Source organism: Cottoperca gobio, chromosome 14 (genome assembly GCF_900634415.1).
Source record: "Cottoperca gobio chromosome 14, fCotGob3.1, whole genome shotgun sequence".
Classification (NCBI taxonomy): Eukaryota; Metazoa; Chordata; class Actinopteri; order Perciformes; family Bovichtidae; genus Cottoperca; species Cottoperca gobio.
In genome coordinates, this window is record NC_041368.1 from 19,933,447 (window position 1) to 19,956,533 (window position 23,087).

The 23,087-nt window shown below is 41.0% G+C and overlaps 1 long non-coding RNA gene across 1 annotated transcript; it reads right to left on the reverse strand.

The window, feature by feature from the left end:
* Positions 1-6,515: 6,515 nt before the first annotated feature.
* Positions 6,516-22,203, reverse strand: LOC115019335 (uncharacterized). The gene is made up of 2 exons (XR_003833471.1): positions 21,871-22,203; positions 6,516-7,281 (listed from the first exon to the last, which is right to left on the reverse strand). It is a non-coding gene; the product is annotated as an uncharacterized LOC115019335 (long non-coding RNA).
* Positions 22,204-23,087: the final 884 nt, after the last annotated feature.

A 23,087-nucleotide genomic window follows, 5' to 3' on the forward strand; every position in this document is an offset into this window, starting at 1 on the left:
CGTGGAACAACGGACCAACTCTTCACTCTCGCAAGGATCCTGGAGGGGGCCTGATAGTATGCCCATGTATTTTGTGGATCTGGAGAAGGCGTATGACCGGGTCCCCTGGGTGATACTGTGGGAGTATGGGGTTGGGGGGGTCACTTCTGAGGGCCATCCAATCTCTGTACGGCCAAAGCGAGAGTTGTGTCCGGATACTTGGCAGTAAGTCAGACTTGTTCCCAGTGGATGTTGGCCTCCGCCAGGGCTGCACTTTATCACCAATCCAGTTTGAGATAGTCATGGACAGGATATCGAGGCGTAGAGTCGTGGAGGAGAGGGGTTGCAGTTCAGTGGCCTGAGGATCTCATCGCTGCTCTTTACAGATGATGTGGTCCTGATGGCATCATCAGTCTGTGACCTTCAACAGTCACTGGATCTGTTTGCAGCTGAGTGTGAAGCGGTTGGGATGAGGATCAGCACCTCTGAGGCTATGGCTCTCAGCAGGAAACCGGTGGATTGCCTACTCATTAGGGAATGAGCCCTTATCCCAAGTGAAGGAGTTCAAGCATCTCGAGGTCTTGTTCGCGAGTGAGGGGACAATGAAGCGAGAGATTGGCCGGAGAAACGGAGCAGCGGGGGCGGTATTGCATTCGCTTTACCGCACCGTTGTGACGAAAAGAGAGCTGAGCCAGAAGGCAAAGCTCTCGATCTACCGGTCAATCTTCGTTCCTACCCTCACCTATGAAGGCTGGGTCATGACCGAAAGAACAGGATCACTGGTACAAGCAGCCAAAATGGGTTAGAGATAGAGATAGGGTGAGAAGTTCAGCCATCTGTAAGAGACTCGGAGTAGAGCCACTGCTCCTTTGCGTTGAAAGGAGCCAGTTGAGGTGGTTCATCTAGTAAGGATGCCACCTGGGCTCCTCCCTAGGGAGGTGTTCCAGACACGTCCAGCTGGGAGGAGACCGCGGGGAAGACCCAGGACTCGGTGGAGAGATTATATCTCCTCACTGGCCTGGGAACGCCTCGGGATCCCCCAGTCGGAGCTGGGGGAACCCGAGGGGGATGTGGCCCGGAGAAATGAAGTTTGGGGTTCCTTACTGGAGCTGCTGCCCCTGCGACCCGACCCCGGATAAGCGGTAGACGATGGATGGAGGGATGGACTAACTTAAAACAAACCACCATTACTTATTTCAACAGAGTGTTGAAGAGACTAAGTTATGACAGAGAAGAAGATGTTCTGCATCCAGCCTGATACTGCAATAAATAATGTTATTGATTAACGTGGTATTTTCTCATAGTAGTAACTAGTTGCATCAATTAGTTCTCCTTCCCTATCTGGGGTTCCCCTATTATTCCACAGATTTTGAGGAAATGATGTTGTTGTGAAACACACTTTAGTGTTGGCATTACTCACAGTCAATCAATGGCAGGGTGAGAGGAATCAAGCAAGGATTTTGATTAATTTGATAAAGCTTTCTGGATATTTCTTTTCATAATAAACCACTGTGCTGGCAGAACAATGAGATTATTTTCATTCATCTCATGAATCTTTTTAGGTTTGTCCAGGTGTCTAAACCGCATAAATACATTTGTTAATCCACTTCAAAGATGAAAACGTGACGATAATGAGGAGATGTTACCTGATATCCAAACAAAGGACCTTTTTAGAGACGTCTGGGATTGTTTCTGATGCTGTGCTTCAGTGTGACTTGTTACTTTATCTCCACTAATTTCTCCTGCTGTACTCTGGTCTCTAAGACATCTTGATCTTTTCTTCAAACTGCTTTAACTGTGTTAATTGAAAAAAGTGATTACGAACATTTCTTAGACTGCCTTTCAACATTCAGCATTCAAGATAAAGGCAAACCAGGGCAATAACTTAATGCTATCAATAAAAGTTTGATTATAGGGAATTACCAGTTGTTAACACACAGACCTTGAGACAATGTTGCACATTCACACACTAGTACACAAAAACAAATCAGTTACTCACGCTCCTTTTTTCAAAATCCCGGACGAGCCCCCATTTGTTACGTTCCCTACTAGTCTAGGCCTGGTGGGGAAGTAACAACAAGAAATGAAATAACCCGGGCGAAGAAAGGGAGAACGAGGCAACCAATTTGTAAAAGAAAAGAGCATTTAATTAATATACAGGTAAAACAAAAGTATCTCCACACATGCATAATTCTGCTCCACAGCACCTTAGCCACTCCACCACTGTAGAGGACCGACACCAAGTGCACACACTGAGCAGGAGAAGAAGCAGAGAGAGTGGTATTGGTCCCAGCCTTTTGTACAGGCACTGATAATGAATTGCCGGCACCTGAGGGAGCTGCAGCTGGGGAGAGCGTATGCAGAGGGAGAGAGAGAGACACACACACGCACCACAGTACGCAACAATCGTGTTTTGTGAAAACACTTTTTATGTGTCTGTAATTGCAACTGCAGCCCTTTGTGTGTATCATAAACTGCCTTGTACCTGCAATGCATTATAGTCCTCCTTTTTTCTTTTTTTTTATGAATTAGATTATTGGAAAGCTACTAGTTCCTAAATTCAGATTAAACAGAGAATAGCAATTACATATAGAATAGCTAAATCAGCTCAAATTTGATCAACAACTACAGCAACCTCTCTGGGAACCATCACCTTATCGTGGTGGAGAGGTTTGTGTGTCCCTATGAACCTGAGAGCTGTGTTGTCTGGAGCCTAGTGCTCCTGGTAGGGTCTCCCAAGGCAAATTGGTCTCAGGTGAGGGGCCAGACTAAGAATGGTTCAAAAACGACTTTATGAAAGAAAGGGAAAGGAAAGGAGAGACCCTGCCCGGAGGAAGCCCGGGGCCCCCGTCTGGAGCCAGGCCCAGAGGGAGGGCCCGACAGCGAGCGCCTGGTGGCCGGGTTTGCCACGGAGCCCAGTCGGGCACAGCCCGAAGAAGCTACGTGGTGCCTCCCATCCATCCATCCTGTGGGCCCACCACTCATGGGAAAAACCGCTGGGGTCGGGTGCGCTGTCACACGGGTGGCAGTGATGGTCAGGGATCTCGACGGACCAGACCCGGGCAGCAGAGGCTGGCTCTGGGGACGTGGAACGTCACCTCTCTGTGGCGGAAGGAGCCGGAACTAGTGCGGGAGGTGGATCGCTACCAGTTGGATCTGGTGGGGCTTGCCTCCACGCACAGTCTTGGCTCTGGAACCGTACTCCTGGATAGGGGTTGGACTCTATTCTTCTCCGGAGTTGCCCAAGGTGTGAGGCGTCGGGCCGGGGTGGGGATACTCACTAGCCCCCGGCTGAGCGCCGCTACGTTGGAGTTTATCCCGGTGGACGAGAGGGTCGCCTCCCTACGCCTTCGGGTTATGGGGGGGAAAACTCTGACTGTTGTTTGTGCCTATGCCCCAAACCACAGTTCTGAGTATTCGGCCTTCTTGGAGACCCTGAATGGAGCCCTGCAGGGGGTTCCAGTAGGGGACTCCGTAGTCTTGCTGGGAGACTTCAACGCACACGTGGGAAACGATGGAGACACCTGGAGAGGCGTGATTGGGAGGAAGGGCCTCCCTGATCTAAACCCGAACGGTCGTTTGTTGTTGGACTTCTGTCCTAGTCATGGAATGGCCATAACAAACACCATGTTCGAACATAAGGATGCTCATAAGTGCATGTGGTACCAGAGCACCCTAGGCCAAAGGTCAATGATCGATTTCGTAATCGTATCATCTGATCTGAGGCCGCATGTTTTGGACACTCGGGTGAAGAGAGGGGCGGAGCTGTCGACTGATCACCATCTGGTGGTGAGTTGGATCAAGGGGTGGGGGAAGACTCTGGACAGACCTGGTAAACCCAAACGGGTAGTGCGGGTGAACTGGGAACGTCTGGAAGAAGCCCCTGTCCTGGTGATCTTTAACTCACACCTCCGGCGGAGCTTTTCAGCTATCCCTGTGGAGGTTGGGGGCATTGAACCTGAGTGGGCAATGTTCAAAACCTCTATTGCTGAAGCTGCGGTGATGAGCTGTGGTCTCAAGGTCTTAGGTGCCTCAAGGGGCGGTAACCCTCGAACACCGTGGTGGACCCCGGTGGTCAGGGAAGCCCTCCGACTGAAGAAGGAGTCCTTCCGGGTTATGTTATCCGGGAGGACTCCGGAAACAGTTGCAGGGTATCGAAGGACTAGAAGGGCGGCAGCTTCTGCCGTGTCAGAGGCAAAGCAGCGGGTGTGGGAGAAGTTCGGAGAAGCTATGGAGAAGGACTTTCGGTCGGCACCAAGGTGCTTCTGGAAAACCATCCGGCACCTCAGGAGGGGGAAGCGAGGAACCATCCAAGCTGTGTACAGCAAGGGTGGGACCCTGCTGACTTCAACTGAGAAGGTTATCGGCCGCTGGAAGGAGCACGTTGAGGAACTCCTGAATCCGACTAACACGCCCGCTATGGTTGAGGCAGAGCTGGAAGCTGATGGGGGATCATCGTCAATTTCCCTGATGGAAGTCACTGAGGTAGTCAAACAACTCCACAGTGGCAAAGCCGCAAGGGTTGATGAGATCCGTCCAGAAATGCTGAAGGCTTTGGGTGTTGAGGGGCTGTCTTGGTTGACACGCCTTGTCAACATTGCGTGGAAGTCTGGGACAGTGCCTAGGGGTTGGTAGACCGGGGTGGTGGTTCCCCTATTTAAAAAGGGGGACCAGAGAGTGTGTGCCAACTACAGGGGTATCACACTTCTCAGCCTCCCTGGTAAAGTCTACTCCAAGGTACTGGAAAGGAGGGTTCGGCCGGTAGTCGAACCTCTGATTGAAGAGGAACAATGCGGATTCCGTCCTGGTCGTGGAACAACAGACCAACTCTTTACTCTTGCAAGGATCCTGGAGGGGGCCTGGGACTACGCCCATCCGGTCTACATGTGTTTTGTGGATCTGGAGAAGGCGTATGACCGGGTCCCCCGGGTGATACTGTGGGAGGTGCTGCGGGAGTATGGGGTGAGGGGGTCACTTTTGAGGGCCATCCAATCCCTGTACGCCCAAAGCGAGAGTTGTGTCCGGATACTCGACAGTAAGTCGGACTCGTTTCCCGTGAATGTTGGCCTTCGCCAGGGCTGCGCTTTATCACCAATCCTATTCGTGATTTTCATGGATAGGATATCGAGGCGTAGTCGTGGAGGAGAGGGGTTGCAGTTCGGTGACCTGAGGATCTCATCGCTGCTCTTTGCAGATGATGTGGTCCTTATGGCATCATCGGTCTGTGACCTTCAACAGTCACTGGATCGGTTCGCAGCTGAGTGTGCAGCGGTTGGGATGAGGATCAGCACCTCCAAATCTGAGGCCATGGCTCTCAGCAGGAAACCGGTGGATTGCCTACTCCGGGTAGGGAATGAGCCATTACCCCAAGTGAAGGAGTTCAAGTACCTCGGGGTCTTGTTCGCGAGTGAGGGGACAATGGAGCGAGAGATTGGCCGGAGAATCGGAGCAGCGGGGGCGGTATTACAGTCACTTTACCGCACCGTTGTGACGAAAAGAGAGCTGAGCCAGAAGGCAAAGCTCTCAATATACCGGTCGATCTTCGTTCCTACCCTCACCTATGGTCATGAAGGCTGGGTCATGACCGAAAGAACGAGATCACGGGTACAAGCGGCCGAAATGGGTTTTCTCAGACGGGTGGCTGGCGTCTCCCTTAGAGATAGGGTGAGAAGCTCAGCCATCCGTGAGAGACTCGGAGTAGATCCGCTGCTCCTTTACGTTGAAAGGAGCCAGTTGAGGTGGTTCGGGCATCTAATAAGGATGCCACCTGGGCGCCTCCCTAGGGAGGTGTTCCAGGCACGTCCAGCTGGGAGGAGACCCCGGGGAAGACCCAGGACTCGGTGGAGAGATTATATCTCCTCACTGGCCTGGGAACGCCTCAGGATCCCCCAGTCAGAGCTGGAGGATGTGGCCCGGAGAAGGGAAGATTGGGGTTCCTTACTGGAGCTGCTGCCCCCGCGACCCGATCCCGGATAAGCGGTAGACGATGGATGGATGGACTACAGCAATGAAATGCTGCTTACATATGAATGCATCAGTTATAATATTCCATTGATATAGTAAATAAAAGACGAGCCATTTCCAGTATTGTAAAAGTACTGAGGTCATGAGACCAAGACCTCTCAATGCACCCCAAATCTGAAAATGGTTTTATCTATTTATTTTATCCCTGTGGTGTTTTTGAGAATATTATAGGCATATTTAGGATTTATAATTATTTAATCTCTGTTAGACATTAGTAGAAAAAGGGGAAGTGCGCCTAACAAACGGTGAATTTGGTCGCCTGAATCTCTCCTCAGTCGGTTGTGCTTAAACAAATGATCTGCAGCTGGTGCTGCCGTTAACAAGGACAGTAAACAGTAAACCAGTTTGATGCATTGATGCACATGCACACACAAAGTAAACATGGCTTTTCACTCAAAGATAAATCAGTCATCTCACTTGTTATTTACTTTTAAATGTTTTTTATTAATCACTCACAGACTTCCAACTATAAAACATATCAGCTGTAAGAAACCATAAAAAAGCAACATTACTACAGAAATGTATATTTTATTATAACATATGGATAATAGCAGCACACAATACACTTTATTAAATGAACGAGCTTCTGTCATCTCGTGTGTTTGTATCATCAAACCATAACTTCTAACATAAAGCAATATTTCATCTGTATAAAGACACTTCTCGCTCTGATGTTTGTACCTACACAAACATATATTACCTTAAACAAACTAGACCCAGTGGCTAACTATATGGCTAAATAAAAGATTAATCATTATCTAACTAAACAGAGGACATGTTGATGATGTGCTACTTTATATTACAGGTAATTTAGCAGACGCTCTTGGGTACAATGGTGGCCGCCCTGGCATTAAACTCACAACCATCTGGTGTCGTATTTGGAAGCCGGACCACAAGACCATCACTACTAACATTTGATGGGATAACTGTACATAAATAAACCCTTTTATTCAGTTTATGGGGTCTAAGTTCATGTTTTATCACGATAGAGTAAATATCGGATCAACAAAGATCAAGTGAACATGTAACGGAGGAAGATTGAGTTCATTTTGTATTAACTTTTTGTAGATATTGGAAAAACAGATTATATACTGACTTCAGAACTCTGTATGTACACATTTTGTTGCTGAATATATATATTTGCACAATTCCCAGTCTCTATCTTAGTTTCAGACATAGTTCCCTTACGGACAGACGGCCACCACAGTTTCGTCTTCCTTCTTCTGCTTCAGACGTAGAGTCGGAGGGCACCAGGACTGCTTTGGTTACTTTGTTATTCTATCAGAAAAAAGAACAAAGTGTTTGCAATTAAACACATTTCTACCATATCATACAGCAAATATTCAAATGTTGTGCTACACATCTCAGTTTGATCTTATAATTGTACTTGACATATGTGTGGTAGATTTGATTGCATTCGTAAAATCTGACAACAAAAAAGAGAAAGAGAAAAAAAGTTTAAGGAAAGTTAGAAGGAAGTTAAAAAAAAAGAAATAACTGGAAATGTGGTTTCCAGTGATATTGTCGATCCAAAATAACCCAAATAAGAAGGAAGTGGAAGTACCAATAATATGTGAGCACATTTTGTAATTGTTGCATTCATTTGCTGGATAGAGCAAAATTACAACCAATAGTAACCACAAAATGAAAATAATGGCAATCAAAACAGGCAGTCAGAGGTCAAAGAAGGTGGAACAGCACCATAAAGAAAAGAAGGAGGGCACTTAATATACGACAGCAGACTTACACAAGTGAGGTGAAATACAACCTCTGAAGAGTTACTCTCCACCTTCTACTCTTTAATCAGAGTGATTCTCATCTATAGCAACTATATCAGTAGTGAATTCACCTGTACGTTTGTTTCTGGACTCTGGAATGATTGACTTTCATTATTCCAAGATTTGTTACCCCTAATTCTTCATGCTTCTCTGCAACTAAGAACACCAACGAAGATTTTCCATTTTGTTATCTTACTACATATCGTAACTGTGAAATATGTTATGACATGCTTCATAGGTTCCTCTAAATATCAGTGTCGTTTACCCAAATTACACTATAAATCGTGGGTTCAAATACCAACATTTTCCATATTATAGCTGCATCTTGCACAACATGGAAACATCTCTATCCTCTTAAAATATGCAGGTGTTGAAAGTAAATCTTTATTGTTTATTGACTTGCTGATCTGTGTCTCTGAACTACCGTCGAAAAATGTATTATTTGCTAAACACTTTCCTTTTTAAATAAATATGTTTCAACCATTTCTTTCATAAAAGAAACTCTTCTATTAATAATATCACTCTGAAACAAAGTTAATGTAAAAACATTTTGCAACATGGAAGTTGGTCACCAGATAACTTTTGTGGCCAACATCAAGCATAAAATAAATCTTAAAACTGCAGGAGAAGCTACTGTATCAAATCAAATGTATTTGTATAGCCCAATATCACAAATGACACATTTGTCTCAGTGTGCTTTACAGACTGTACAGCATACGACACCCTCTGTCCTTAGACCCTCGCACCGCACAAGGAAAAACCCCACAATGGAAGAAACCTCAGGGAGAGCAACTGAGGAGGGATCCCTCTCCCAGGACGGAACAGACGTGCAATAGATGTCGTGTGCACAGGATAAACAACATAGTACAAATACAACATTTGACAGAAATGATGTTGTGATCGAAAAAGAGAAAGTAATGGATGAATCAAGGATAATGTCAAAAAGGCTTCCTGGTGTCAGGCAGGACCAGGGCAGCAGGCGCAGCCACGATTCCTGATCCTGACGTAAACTTTAACAGTGGCAACCTGCCAAACTGAAACTTAGCAACATATATTTACATAAATGCATATAGATAGAGAGGGAGAAGAGGGGAGAGAGGAAGAGAAGGAGAGCAGAGAGGTGTCCTCCGGCAGTCTAAGCCTGAGCCAGCCCTAACTATAAGCTTTATCAAAAAGGAAAGTCTTTAGCCTACTCTTAAATGTGGAGAGGGTGTCTGCCTCCCGAACACAAACTGGAAGCTGGTTCCACTGGAGAGGAGCTTGATAGCTGAAGGCTCTGGCTCCCATTGTACTCTTAGAGACTCTAGGAACCACAAGTAACCCTGCAGTCTGGGAGCGTAATGCTCTAGTTGGTTTATAAGGTACTATGAGATCTTTAAAATAAGCTGGATCCTGACCATTAATTGCTTTGCAAGTCAGGAGAAGGATTTAGAATTTGTAGAATGAGTAGAGTAAACTCAGACCAGGTGAAGTGAACAGGTGCTGGTTTTGGTACAAACTTAAAGAAGAGGGAAAACACAACATAACCTTTTTCTGCAGCTTCCACCAACAATGGCTGATTGTATGTCAAGGAGGATGCTTCCTGCCTTTTGAAAATATGTTGTTGTTTGTACAGTTTCATTTTACAAACACCACAAACTCAACACATTTAAAAGGTTATTGTATATGTTAAAATCAATGGGTTTCTTTGGTGTTGGTGGTTTTATTTTCCAATTTTACACTGATGCACACAAGACACACATGCAAATAAAGAAACTGAATCCAGACAACAGCACCCTACAAGTTCAAGTTGAATATAATTGTGATTTCAACTTCATTTTAGTTTTGTAGTTCATGGCAGATTAAAAGAGATCAAAATAAGTTACACATATAGGTGAGGTGACTAGCTTTAAATGAGTGTGTATAATGTTTGTGCTTCTGTTGTTACTATATAGTCTATATGTCATTAGTAATATGTTTTGTGTGCTGCAGTTCCTTTGCAATTGCATAAATCAATTAAAACTCAAAAGAGTAAATGTGCTGGCAGCAGCACAACTGGTTCATGCAAACAAAGGTCAGGGAAGGAGGAAGTAGAAAATGCCTCCTGGGAAGTGTCTTAACTGCCAAGAGAAGCTTATAATGTTTCTGAGACTGGGCAGAAGACAGATGGTGATTGATGGATGTATTGGAATTTCCTCACCCTCAACTGTAATTACCATAACACAGAACCAACTAACTGTCAAAATGTATATCTTTATACACAAGTAGTATAGTATAGTATTAGACACTATCACATATACATGTTCTGTATCAGCATAAGCTAGCGCTTCATTGAAACTATATGATTTTTAATGTGAAATATTCAAACCCAAGACTTTTTTAAGGATGAAATGTTTGCTATCTTTAGGCATTTTTGGGATCTCAGCTAGAATTTGTGAGTTTGAACAAAGTGTTTATATCAAGCGTGTATTCAAGCTGCTTGCTATATTATTCCTGCTCCTGTATGTGGACGTATAGTTTTTATTTTATTAGGTATAATAGTATAGGAAAATTAATTTCTTTACCTTGTATTTGTTAAAGAGAAAACACTGAACACTGAATCCACAGTACACTACATCCAACTTTAAATACTTTAAAAAAGGCAAAATGATTTCCTAAACATAAATAAATAGTACATTTGATGTGGACTATTTTCAACACACATTTAGTGCACTCGAGAGTATTTACAGCAGCAGGACGATGTATGTGGCTTTGACTTAAAATAAGTGTTTTCATGGTTGTCATGGCACAGAGGAATACGATGAAGTACTCTGAAAATCTCTCAGGAAAAGGTGTTGAGGGGAGATACCAAACCCACAATGCTAAACTGTTCCTTGTGGTGCACAGATAAAAACACCTAAAATATAAAAGCCACAAGACTGTGGCGGGGACATGGGGAGGGGGAGGGGCTAATGCATGTGTGTGCGCGCGCACACTAGAGAGATATCTCTGGTGCTTTCCATCTGGCGAGCATTTCACTTGAACATGCATGAGTTCCAATGACACAACACACTGACTCACTTTAAACTGAAAAAAAGAGATAAAATATAAACTATAATGGTGAAATGACAGAAATGCAAGGTTACTTCCCCTGAAGCGGTCAAATCAATCGGGCTTGGTATTTCCCCTTGGTCGTTCACTCTCGTGGCACTCACACACTGTGGTTAATACTTTTCACAGCACTGTACTGCAATCAGGAATTTCATGCTATTTATCAAAAACGACACAATATGTATTTAACTAAAATATTTTGGGAAAACTGACATTAAAGGCAGGTTTTAAATTATTTCACAAAGGTGGTGCTGTGATTGAGCGGTAAAATCCCTGCCTCCAACTCAACTAGAGTTCTTAGTGTGCAAAAGGCAGCAAAGATAGCCACGTCAGTCAACAAACTGTGTGTGTGTGTGTGTGTGTGTGTGTGTGTGTGTGTGTGTGTGCGTTTGTTTTTCAATTCTAAATTTACGACAATTACAATTTGACACGTATTTGGTGACGAGTGAATTTTTTTATTTTTGTAAAATATATAAATCTTTTTAACTTTATTTTATTGTTTTTTCATTTCCTAGCTACAAAGTCTCCTGTTTTGAGTCAAGATGTTTATATACAAACAACTAATCTACAACAGCAAATATATTTAGAAGGAAACTGCTGAATGGATTAGGTTTCTATTAGCTCAATGACAAGATGTTAATTAATGTGTCTGGCAAGTCATACAAATATTGACACTGAACGTTTCTGTAAAATGTTCACTGACAACGGATTTAATTTGTTTTTCACCACTAGATCTTGTAATCCAATATCAATATACTTATTATTACGTTTGGGCTCTAACAGCACTTGGTTAAGTATAGAGGAAGATCCAGTGACTTCAGACACAACGTGTTGGTGTACAATTACCCAAAACTACAATCTTTCCTTAAACTTAAAAGTGCTTTTGTTGCCTTTACTGAGCCATGGTAGGAAATATACAAATGTATAATCTGTGTAGTAATAAGTAATAAGTGTTAGTCAACAGATGCCAGTTTACTGGGAACATAACCTGCCTTAAGGAAAGCTACAGCGGAATATAAAGTAATTGGTTTTAAGTGGATTATAAATTCTTTGTTTTCTGAATATTAACAACTTCTGCTGCTTATCGCTAAAATACACATTTTCCTGTTTGTATTTCCCTTCAGTGGGATTAACGCCCATTTCCACAAAGGGACATATTTGGCAGCAACCATGTTATGATATCATTGCGAAGAATGAGCCAAACGTAAGGAGGGAAACTCTTCAGAAACTTATTGCAACTTAAGGGCTTTCACACATTAGTCCAAGATCATTATTCCCATTTCTATCCTTGTAGTCAAACCTTATAAAAAGCCCAATCAGCTTTTACTGTGTCACATATTTGTGCTGCAGGTTGCTGCCACCGCTTTGCAGCCATTTTGCCACCAGTTTGTTGACACGTCTCTAGTTCTTCCTGCTAAGTGGGAGAAATCACAACAAAGAAGGCTTACGTGAACGATCGTTGCTGTGTTTTTTTTTAGCAGTGTTTCTCAAACTGTCTGTCATCTCAAAGCCACAGACCGTCAGTTAAACATTTCTCATGGGTGTGCTCGGAAAAAGTATACTGTAGCTCAGGATGTAAATTATGTGTTTGTGGTTGCAAAAACAAATGGTTTGACTAGAATTTAATAAGATCCCTGAAGATGAAAGCTAAAAGTAATAAAAGCCAATGAGGAGGTGGATTTTCAGGTTTGGAGATGTCATCTCGTGTGATTTAATGACCTTGTTAGGCTATAAAATATGCTGCTTTCACACACATCCAGTACATACCAAAATACATGCAGAACACACACATGGATAAAGCGTTATTGCATCACAAAAAAAGTAATAATTAACGAGTAAACATCTGATCCGTTTATAGGTTTCATTTGCTGACATGTTCTCACTAGTGTCTGCAGGTTGATCCACATCTTTACAAATGGATTTCTATTTAGTATCAACATTGCAAATAAAGGGCGAGAAGAAGTGTGAAGTGTGAGGCTCTTGTGTGTGTGTGTGTGTGCAAATTTGCATTCTCCATGCTGCTTATTGTTTGATAAAAACAGTTTGCAAATGTAAATGCAGGTGAATTTGCTTGGTGTAAATAAGGAAATAAAGCAGAACAAGTGCAAAGATTCATACAAAAGGTTAATGCAGTACTCACACAGTTTTCACTGACTTTACGATCTAATGACTCAACTAATCATCACAAGCTGCATGCAAAAAACCCCAACAAATAATAAAATGATCTGCAGCAGTTATCTATTAGTTTCAGTGTAACTCAACACAAACTGAACACTCACAGCTGGAGTTATCCCAAGTCGTTGGTGTTGTCCCTAAGAAGTGATGTCATCAAAAGACATGTACAAACTAGGTTTAGGAATTCAAGGTTAGTGGTTCAATTCCCATTTTAAAAACAGTTGTTTCATGCCTTGAGGAGGTATGAGTTCATATCATGTGACACTGATTCAACAGCATTTACTACAACAGACGCACGTATCCATAGCAGCTAACAATAACTGAGCTAAAGGTTAATCTAGCGGAGAAATAGTCTTTTTTTCACACCTACTGTGTCTTTGCAATATGCTCATGCGGGAGCAGCAAAGGAAAGAAGTCTGGCAGATGTTACTGAGATAGCAGAAAACAATGGCAGGAAGCAGAATGCAGAAATCGGCCTAATCGGAGGTCTTATCTCAGTTATCCATGATATAATCTCAATATCCGTCACTACATAAGGGGCTTGTTAAATTGAGATATACTCTTCATTCAAAGGTAAACACCAAGTTATTTACTAGATCTATTAATCTCAAGGTGACTCAACATGACTCAACATACACTACTGATACCAACCTGATGTGGACTAATGAATGAATCATCCATCTATAATTGTGGATGAATAATGGAGAGACCACACTCTGGAATGTGGTGTCATGCGAGGGCTTGAAAGCTAAAGTGAGAAGAAGTGGGAACACTTTGGTTGAGACAGATTTAATTTCTGCATTTATGTGGACATGCTTGAGTCTGTGTGTGTGAGTATTTGTGGGTGTGTGATAGAGATAGGGAGGGAGGGAGAGAGAGAGAGAGAGAGAGAGAGAGAGAGAGAGAGAGAGAGAGAGAGAGAGAGAGAGAGATAGAGACACACATAGTGGGAATTAGTCTTGTGATTTACTGGAAACACCAGCGCTTTCTTTAGAAGTAACATACATAACAAGGGTTAGGGTTAGGGTAGCGATATGATTAGATAAAGCTGTTCACTTGAGGTTAAAGTATTTCTGTTGGGTTAATTGTGAGGATAGCACGATAAGAAAAGTGAGGTTTGTGACATCGAGATTTACTGTCAAAGGTGTGATATGCCTCTGATGTGGATCTTGCTGAGTGACCACAGCAACTGTAAATCAAAACCTCTAGAAGCTGCAGTTCATTACATTCTTTGTGCATTTTATTTTCTTATTTGTTTGTTTTGGAAATGAAAATGAAGTGTGAGAGCTTGTGTGTAAGTGCTCAGCAGGAAAGAGATTTACAGGAATCCAAAGGTGTCAAATAAAGATAAACCTCATTTACATGATGAGCTTGACTTCTCAGTTATGTTCATGGCTCATCTAATTTGTCCCGCCGTGCAACAAAACAGCAGAATGCACCAAGAAAGAATGTGCCGGCACCTGGCTTCATGCCGACCGATACCGACCTACCAGAAATCTATATTTAAAATCAGAGCTTTGACATCCAACCAAGTTAGTTCTGTTGAGAAGCATCTCTAAAAACAATGTACGTCTATCATTAAAAGTTATTCACACCTTTACTTCATCCCGTCTGGATTATTTTAACTCTCTATACTCAGCGCACACACACAACATTACCCCGATTTTAGCATCGCTTCATTAGCTTTACTCACAAAGTGTTTATTAGGTTAGCTACAAGCTACATATCTAATCCACCAAACTGACATGGATTGACACTGACGTCAGCAGTCTTCAGTCAGGTGTCATGGAATACATGTCTGGTCACATTCTGCACGGATACTCCTGTGTTTCCTTTTAAAACGGTCTTTTAACTGACTTTGCTATTTATTTATGATTTTACATAATTAATCTGGTTTCACTCTTTATTGTATAATTGTTTCACGGTCTCTCGTGTCCTTAAAAAGTTATGTACAAATCATTTTAATAATGTCTACAATGAAGGTATGTCTCTAACAATAACCTTCTTTCTCTGCACAGGCCTGAAAATGAGATAAACGTTTCCGTCGTTCAACTCTTGATTATTCTTTATCATACTTACTTTTTAGATTAATATTTTACACACAAAACAAATGATCTCATGAAATATGATACATTGTTACAGATTGTACAACCTAATAGTATAATAATAATAATAATAGTATAAAAAATCGTTTATTGTGAGTACTTTGATACTTTAAGCACTAATAATAGTTCAATACTAAGTAACGTTTTCAATGTCGCACTTTTACTTTTACTTATTTTTAGAGTGTTGTATTTACTTAAGCCTAAAAACTCCCTCCATCAACATTGGACAGAGGATTCATGCAAACTTGTTTAATATAATCAAGTTAGTTTGACTTGAAACTACTTTACAAAAGGAGTTGCCTGCTGTGCCAAACATGCTATGTGAGTGTAGCTGTGTGTGCGTACGTGGGAGTGTATTGCAGGTGTGGGCGAGAGAGATACCCAAATAGAGAGAGAGAGAAAGAATAAGTCAGTTGACTTTCTGGAAAGACCTAAGCCATATTTCTGGCTGCCTTGTGGGACAATGTTGCTTAATGGTTAGATGGTTTGTGTTTGGCTTGCATGCTGGTGCGGGTGTGCAGAGCTGGCAAGGGTAGGTCTACGGTAAAAGAGAGAGAGAGAGAAAAAGAGGAAGAGTTTACAAAAGTCAGCTGATTTACTGGAAAGACTTGAACCCTGTCACCTCTCTATATCTTACACACACACACACACACACACACACACACACACACACACACACACACACACACACACACACACACACACACACACACACACACACACACACACTGCCGTGCTCTGGCAATGCGCCCGCAATACGACACCTAGCAAAAACAAACCAGGCAGCAGTCGGTTTTTAATCAGCCACTCACTGATCACATGTGTTTGTATTATGACCATTTCAAGAGAATAACAACATGTCGACTACTCCAGAGAAGAGATGACACATCACATTATAAATAGTACACTTTATGATGCATTTGAAATAACACTGCAGGCTTTGGATAATCTTGTGAGTCAACCAAATCTTCTTAGACATACATAACATAACTGACATTTTGGTGTTTCCCTGCTTCATATGAATATGTGAATGCATTTCATGAGTAAAGTGCACGTGTGTGTGTGTGTGTGTAGCTGTAACTACTTAAACAACGGAGGTTTGATGAAATTGTTGTCATAAATCATGAGTAAAGGAAGTCTTGCTGAGCCTAAACAAGTTAACACATTGGCTCTTAGTGACACCCCTGTTTGTGTATTTGTTACAAAGAAATCCGAACCCATACTAACCCAACTACTTTGTTATGGTTACAGGACGTCCGTCGTCGTGTAAAATAACGGTTAAGGAACGATCATGGTTCCTTAACCGTTAAAAAACCCAACTCAGATTGCAGTCTCCTGTTGAAATGCCATCCAGTCCGAGCTCTTCCCCCTTCAGACTTTGTTACAACTTCTTCCTTTGCTCCTGATGGTCTAGAGATTACTATGGCTGATAGATGGCTTTGTCGGAGGACATCAAATAAGATGTTTATTTGACTCATTAACCTAACATACATGCAGGAATGTCACTATCACCAATGCAATGTGCCAACATACCATAGTGATGTGTGAATATCGACATCAGCCCACTGCATCAGAACATGTTACAATCGCTGAGGGTTTGGTTTCCCGAGAAAGAAATCACCGGAGAACCTTGACAATGCATGTTGACACCTTGCCACATCTTCACATCATTTCCAAAAAACCTGTATCAATCAACTAACCTAACAGAGGTTTGATGTTAATATCTATGGCCCTGAACAGTCTTTTAGGCCAGGACCTGTAGTAAATATCCTGCAAGAACCAAAAAGTGACTTAAAGTGGCAGATAGAGGATTAAACTGTCGTCGCTGATCAACAGCAATCCTTGACCCTCCTGTACTCCTAGACGAATATACAATCTAGAATATGTGTGTCACATTATATAATATATATATAAGCGCAAAAGGTTATCTCAGTAAGCAGATCCCTGACACAGCTGTCGGCCCCGTAAACGGCACTCCTGGAATGAGCTACAGCCGTTCCCTGCAATGTGGTATGTGTTATTTAACATTATTGTATTCATTGTACAATAATACAATACAATACAATGTACAAAAAGTATTATTGTAGATACAAGAAACACTTGCTAATATGTTCCAGTGCATACCTCAACTGCTTTCCTGCTGTTGGTGCTTAAAGATTTACTGTATGTTGTGTTTTTGACATTAAAATAATGTCATGAGATAAAATTGTGTGTGTGTGTGTGTGTGTGTGTGTGTGTGTGTGTGTGTGTGTGTGTGTGTGTGTGTGTGTGTGTGAGCCAGTGCACAAGACTAAATCCTCCATTTGGCGAAATATCCTGACTTTGCAAATGTCTGCCATGCCATCTGCTCTGGGTGTGCACACAGGTGAGAAGTGTTGGCGCTTTGAATTGTAAAAGTCATAGCAACAACAATGACCGCAGCACACAGGAAGCCAACAAAGCTTGGTGAGGATAAAAATTCATCCGTTTTAGAAAAGCATGCATTCGTGTGTTTCTTTTTGTGGTTTACAGTAGTCGGTTTTGTGCCTGCTGCTAATCTCAACCTCAGGCTACCATGCTTTCCATTCTTTCATTGTTTCTTGCTGTACATCCTTGTTGTTAGTCCTCTCCACACATGGGCTGCTAAAATCTCCACTGTACTAGCAAAGACACTGCTAGTTGCGGGTTTGTTTTCTTTATCATCATAACTTTCATAACTTTTTTTCTTCTTTGAAGTTGAAAATAAATTCATCTTTTGGCACCATTTCACACCAAGATGGAGGATTTGAAAAATGTATGGTGGTCAAACATAAAGCACATCTGCTTTGCTTTTTTTTAGGAAAATATAACATCTCAAAGCATGCACTGAGTTTTATTTCCAGCCTTGTTGTAAAACTGTTGTATGAGAAACTCATATGCTAGGAGTGACCAGCTCTAAATTTGGATGTGATGAAAGCCTCGAAAAAATGCCCCTCATTGTTATATTTATTCCCCAACATGATGACAAAATCGCCTCGGTATGAATGCATGATGAAATTTCAAGATCAACTCATAAACTATATATAATTCTTAAGTCTGTCTTTCTGGAGATAAGAGAAATAAAACTGCACAAATACATGGTGCAATAATAGGATAAAGGAACTGCTGAGTCACAGGTTTTAGTCCAGTGTGGACTGCTGTAAACTGGAGGCTTGATGATTTCTTATAAATCACGTGACTTGAGAGAAGGCATTGCAGGCAGTTCTGTCGTCTGACCAGGGGGCGGTGCTAGAGACCGGGGATGCTGAGGCATTTCTAAGAAACTCTGAAATTCTGGACCTGGACCTTTTCTGGAACTGCCTTTTGCAGGAGCAGCTTTGTAAGAAGCAACTGTAACCATGGCCTTCAAATAATAATATGGTACTTTGTCTTTAGGGAACTGAACAAGTTTGTATCTAATAAATGAATTGTTTGTTTTGTGAATGAAAATACTTGAGGAGACGAGCAGACGGGTTTCCTCCAGATCAAATTGTCCTTGCAATTTACATTACAGGTCATATAGCAGACACTTTTATCCAGAGCAAATGATTCTTTGTGTTAGTTTTAGACTCCTCAGAACGCCAGATGGGTGGGGTTACCATTTGCACATTGCCTGATAATACCAGTAAACATGATGGTCAGATAATATAATATTGTTGTTAAGCCTCTCACGCGAAAAAAGAGACGGGTTTGCCTTGAGACTGCAAGGGGAACGCCACCTGTTCTGATGTCTTGTGCCTTCAGACAGACAGTCAGGGTTTGATACAGACACTGCAGAACCACAACTTCAAGCTCTAAGGGTTATAAGTTAGTACTGACTGAACTGTCCTATTGCACACTTATACAATTATTATTCAGTTCTCTTTAAAGTCACATACTCTTTGTCTCACCAGAGCTAAAGCCTGTTATTTATGTGTCTTACTTTTGATAAATCTTATTTGGTTACTGATGTTAACCGATAACAGAGGCATTAAAACAACAACATATATTCCAGAGAAATGAGACAAATGCATACCTAAGGCTCAAGCATCCGATACACACGCGAACAGGCCTGCAAGAGTTGAAGCTTTTATGCCACGTGAGTAATCTTTAGAAATCTTTAGTTTATTGTGAACAGATGATGGTATGGGGAAGTAAATCTAAGTGTGGGATATCTTGCAGTTGATGCATGTTTGTTTAGCACAAAGGTTCCTGTACTGCTGTTATGTAAAATGCCTGGTTAGAGTTCAACAGTTACCGCCCCAGTTAAAACATTTTATTTCCTGTTTGTACACTAGCGCTCTTATTCAACAGCTTTGCAGGGCAATTGTGATTAAAAAAGTTATGCCTCTATGGTGAACTGTCGAGGTCTACTCTTCTCCACACACACATTCACACATGCAGATTCCAATCATGTAATCGGTCCGGCAGGAAAGTTAAGTTTCACGGTGAGTAAATAACAAACAAGGATTGCACCCTATGAGTCATTAACCCTCATTAACCATGATACTTCCTTTATCACATACCATGAACAGAGCGTCAAATAGGTCAAGTTCATGTTGGTAATATCAAAGGTCTTGGCACCATCTAGTGGTTATTCATGAGACAATGTTTCTCTAAAGCTGTTGTATTATCTGGGGTTTATCTATGAAATCTGATGTTTTGACCCCAACCTCAGTTTAGCCTGTGCAAGATGTATGTGGTACAAAAAGCACGTAACTCCTTTATTCAAATAAAAGAAACAATGCCACAGTAAAATACATAAATAATAATAAAAAAGAAAAACCTGACACTGAAACAAGTATCAGTGTGCTAAAGTCTCGAAAGTACTCATTTTGAAGCTTGGTCACATGGTCACAGCCAGAGGGTTACATTATTGAAATGTTAAGCAGAGGTGGAAGTACTCAGATGTTTACTTAAGTAAAGGTAACTATACTGTACCACAATGAAGAAATACTCGGTAAAGTAAAAGGTATGCATCCAAAATGTTGCTTACCAAAAGGTACTTGTGTATTTGCATCAAAATAGACTTAAAGTACCAAAAGTTAAAGCACTCATTATGCAGAATAAACCATTTCAATGATGCATTAATGTGCAAATCACTTCGATGTTGCAGCTGGTAAAGGTGGGACTAATTCTACTGTAGGTGCTAAATACACTGCTGAGTAGCTTGCAAATATCAATCAATAAAGTCTTAACTTATGTTAAAATAATGTTCATTATTTTGTATTGTTATAAATGCATATCTGCAAAGTAACTAGCAGTGTTGGGAGAATTACTTAGATATTTTAGTCAAGTAAAAGTAGCACGATACCATAGTGTTGAAATACTATGTTACAAGTAAAAGTATTTTATTTAAAATCTTACTTAAGTAAAAGTACAAAAGTATTAGCATCAAAATAAACTTACAATACAAAAAGTGCCCATTTCAGAATAATATATATTATACATTATATAATACCATTATGTGGTAGTGATGCATGTAAGCATCACACATGTTGCAGCTGATAAAGTTGGAGAACATTTCAACTTATATTTCATATTTAATACTTTTGGATAGTTTAATCTATAATATTAGATCATCATTTATTAGTTGATTTACATGTTGTATTAATAATATGAATCTGCAAAGTAACAGGAAAGTAATCTTGTCAAATAAATGTAGTGGAGTTGAAGTATAAAGTAGCATAAAATAGAAATAGTAAAGTACAAATACCTCAAAATTGTACTTAAGTACTTGAGTAAATGTATTGAGTCACATTCCACCACTGGTAAATAGTAATTAAAGTTATCAAATAGATGTAGTTTTGTATTATTTTAGGTAGTTTAAACTTTCAAATTACTGTTGATATTTATTTTATATTTCTTTAGATAATTTCATGTTTTGGATCAGTGGTGGAAGAAGGACTCAATGAGTGACGCAATGAGTAAAATAAAACATATTTCCCTCTGAAATGTAGAAGAGTAGAGGCATAAAGTAGCACAAACTGTAAATATGAAAGTAGGAGTAGCTTAAATGTACTTTCCACTTTTTAGTTGCAAACTTAGTGCAAAGTGTCAGCGATCAGATAAATACAGATGAGAAAAACTTAAAAGTAACCAGTATCCTTACATTTGTTATTAACTACAGCACGTCTTTGATATGGACACACTTATCCATTAAGATATACATTAGCTTAAAGATATTTTTGGAAATAAATGTGAATAATCACGGAAGATATAAGACACACATGTTGCCCACGAGTCGGGCGTATCTGGCGACATCTAGCGGCGGTTCATGATATGGCGTTTTTTATACACTTTGACCAACTGCGCAGATCGCACTAACAAATGCCTGTTCTGGGAGTAGCCATTTAAATATGACAAAACAATCTTACAGCGAAATATTTGCCTGTCGCTAAGTATGAATGCTTATATACGTTATTATTCCGATCTTAATAAAGAAAGAAAAGACAAAGAAAAAGACGATCATCCAGCTGAGAGTGTAGATCATTGTTGTAAAAAAACTTTCGTTTCTGCTTTCTCTTTCACTTTGTCATTTTCAATAGATTTAGTCAAAAATAGAATAAAGCTTGTATACTATGACTATGTATTGCAGACATGTATATTAAAGCATAATCGTTTATCAATGAATTGTTGTAATGCCTTTCAAATCACATTGCATGAGGTAATTTTTTTCCAAACATAACTAGCATAGTGTATCCCCAAAGGGCTACAGGGCGTAGCTCTACATATATAGAGCCAACATTGTGCAGAAAACTCACCTTCCGTTATGCAGACATCCTATTATTCCATATGGAGGTGATGCTCTGGAAAACAATCCATCTAGAAATGAGGTAAACGTTGGATGAACCGACAAAAGAAGCCAACAGTTGGCTGGTGTGCCAGGAGACTGCAGCTTTTAGTTTCATTTTTATTTTAGCCAACCCTTCAGGAGAAAACGTTGCCTACCTCACAGCTGCTGTGCAACATGGAGTCAGTTTACCCACAGCTCCTTTACTCCACAGTGGAAATAACAACTTACATTTATAAAAAAAAATGCTGGATTGATTTATTTTGACTGTGAAAATAATGCACAAAGCTTTGTTTGAGTTGAATTGAAAGTGAATTGTCTGTGACCTTTCCACGGAAACAGGTTTACACGTCTTTATGGGGTTCCCCCTGAACATTCATAGCACAGCGTTTTATTTCCATTCATATTTTCAAAATAAAATATAGAATTATAAAAACATGGAAGCGAGGGCATATTGCAGCGATTCAAGTTTTGCTGTAATATCAACCCTCCCGTTTTTCCCGGGATTATCCCGTATTTCTAACCTTTCAAAAATAAAAATAGGCCTAATTTAAAAAAGTGTACAGTGGTAAAGTGGCTTCCGGTACAGCAGGTGGCAGTATTATGTTTAACTTTAGCTGAAAAACGTTATCCGGCATTAAACACAGAGAAGAAGAAAACAGGAACAATAACACAGAGAAGAAGAAAACATATGGCTGAGTCACAGTGAACGGGAGAGAGATGGAGACGCGGTTTAACCTGCCAAACAAGTTAAAACTTGATGCAAGTACCTAGACAAATGGGAGGAGACCTTCCCTCATTTAATAAAAAGAGTCGGGTAAACTCGTGCTTTTTGTAAAGTGTGCCATTCAGATGTTAGCGTCGCACACGGCGGAGAAAGCGTCCAAGCACAAGCACGCCCAAGAGACACAAACATACACTGTCAATGACTTCATGTGTGACAAGAACTGTGTCGGAGGCAGACCAAGTGACCAAAGCTGAGGGAAAGAAGTCAATGCTTTGTGCCAGAGATAATGTAGCCTTCAGCTAGCCTTGAGGCAGGCAAAGTCTGCAACATATGTTTACAACAAGTCCCTTGCAGATGCTAGGGACTCCCACACTGAATAAAATGTATATATGCAATTAAAATACATACATCTTATAAACATGTCTGTACAAGTAATACATACTTTAAATAAACATGTAATT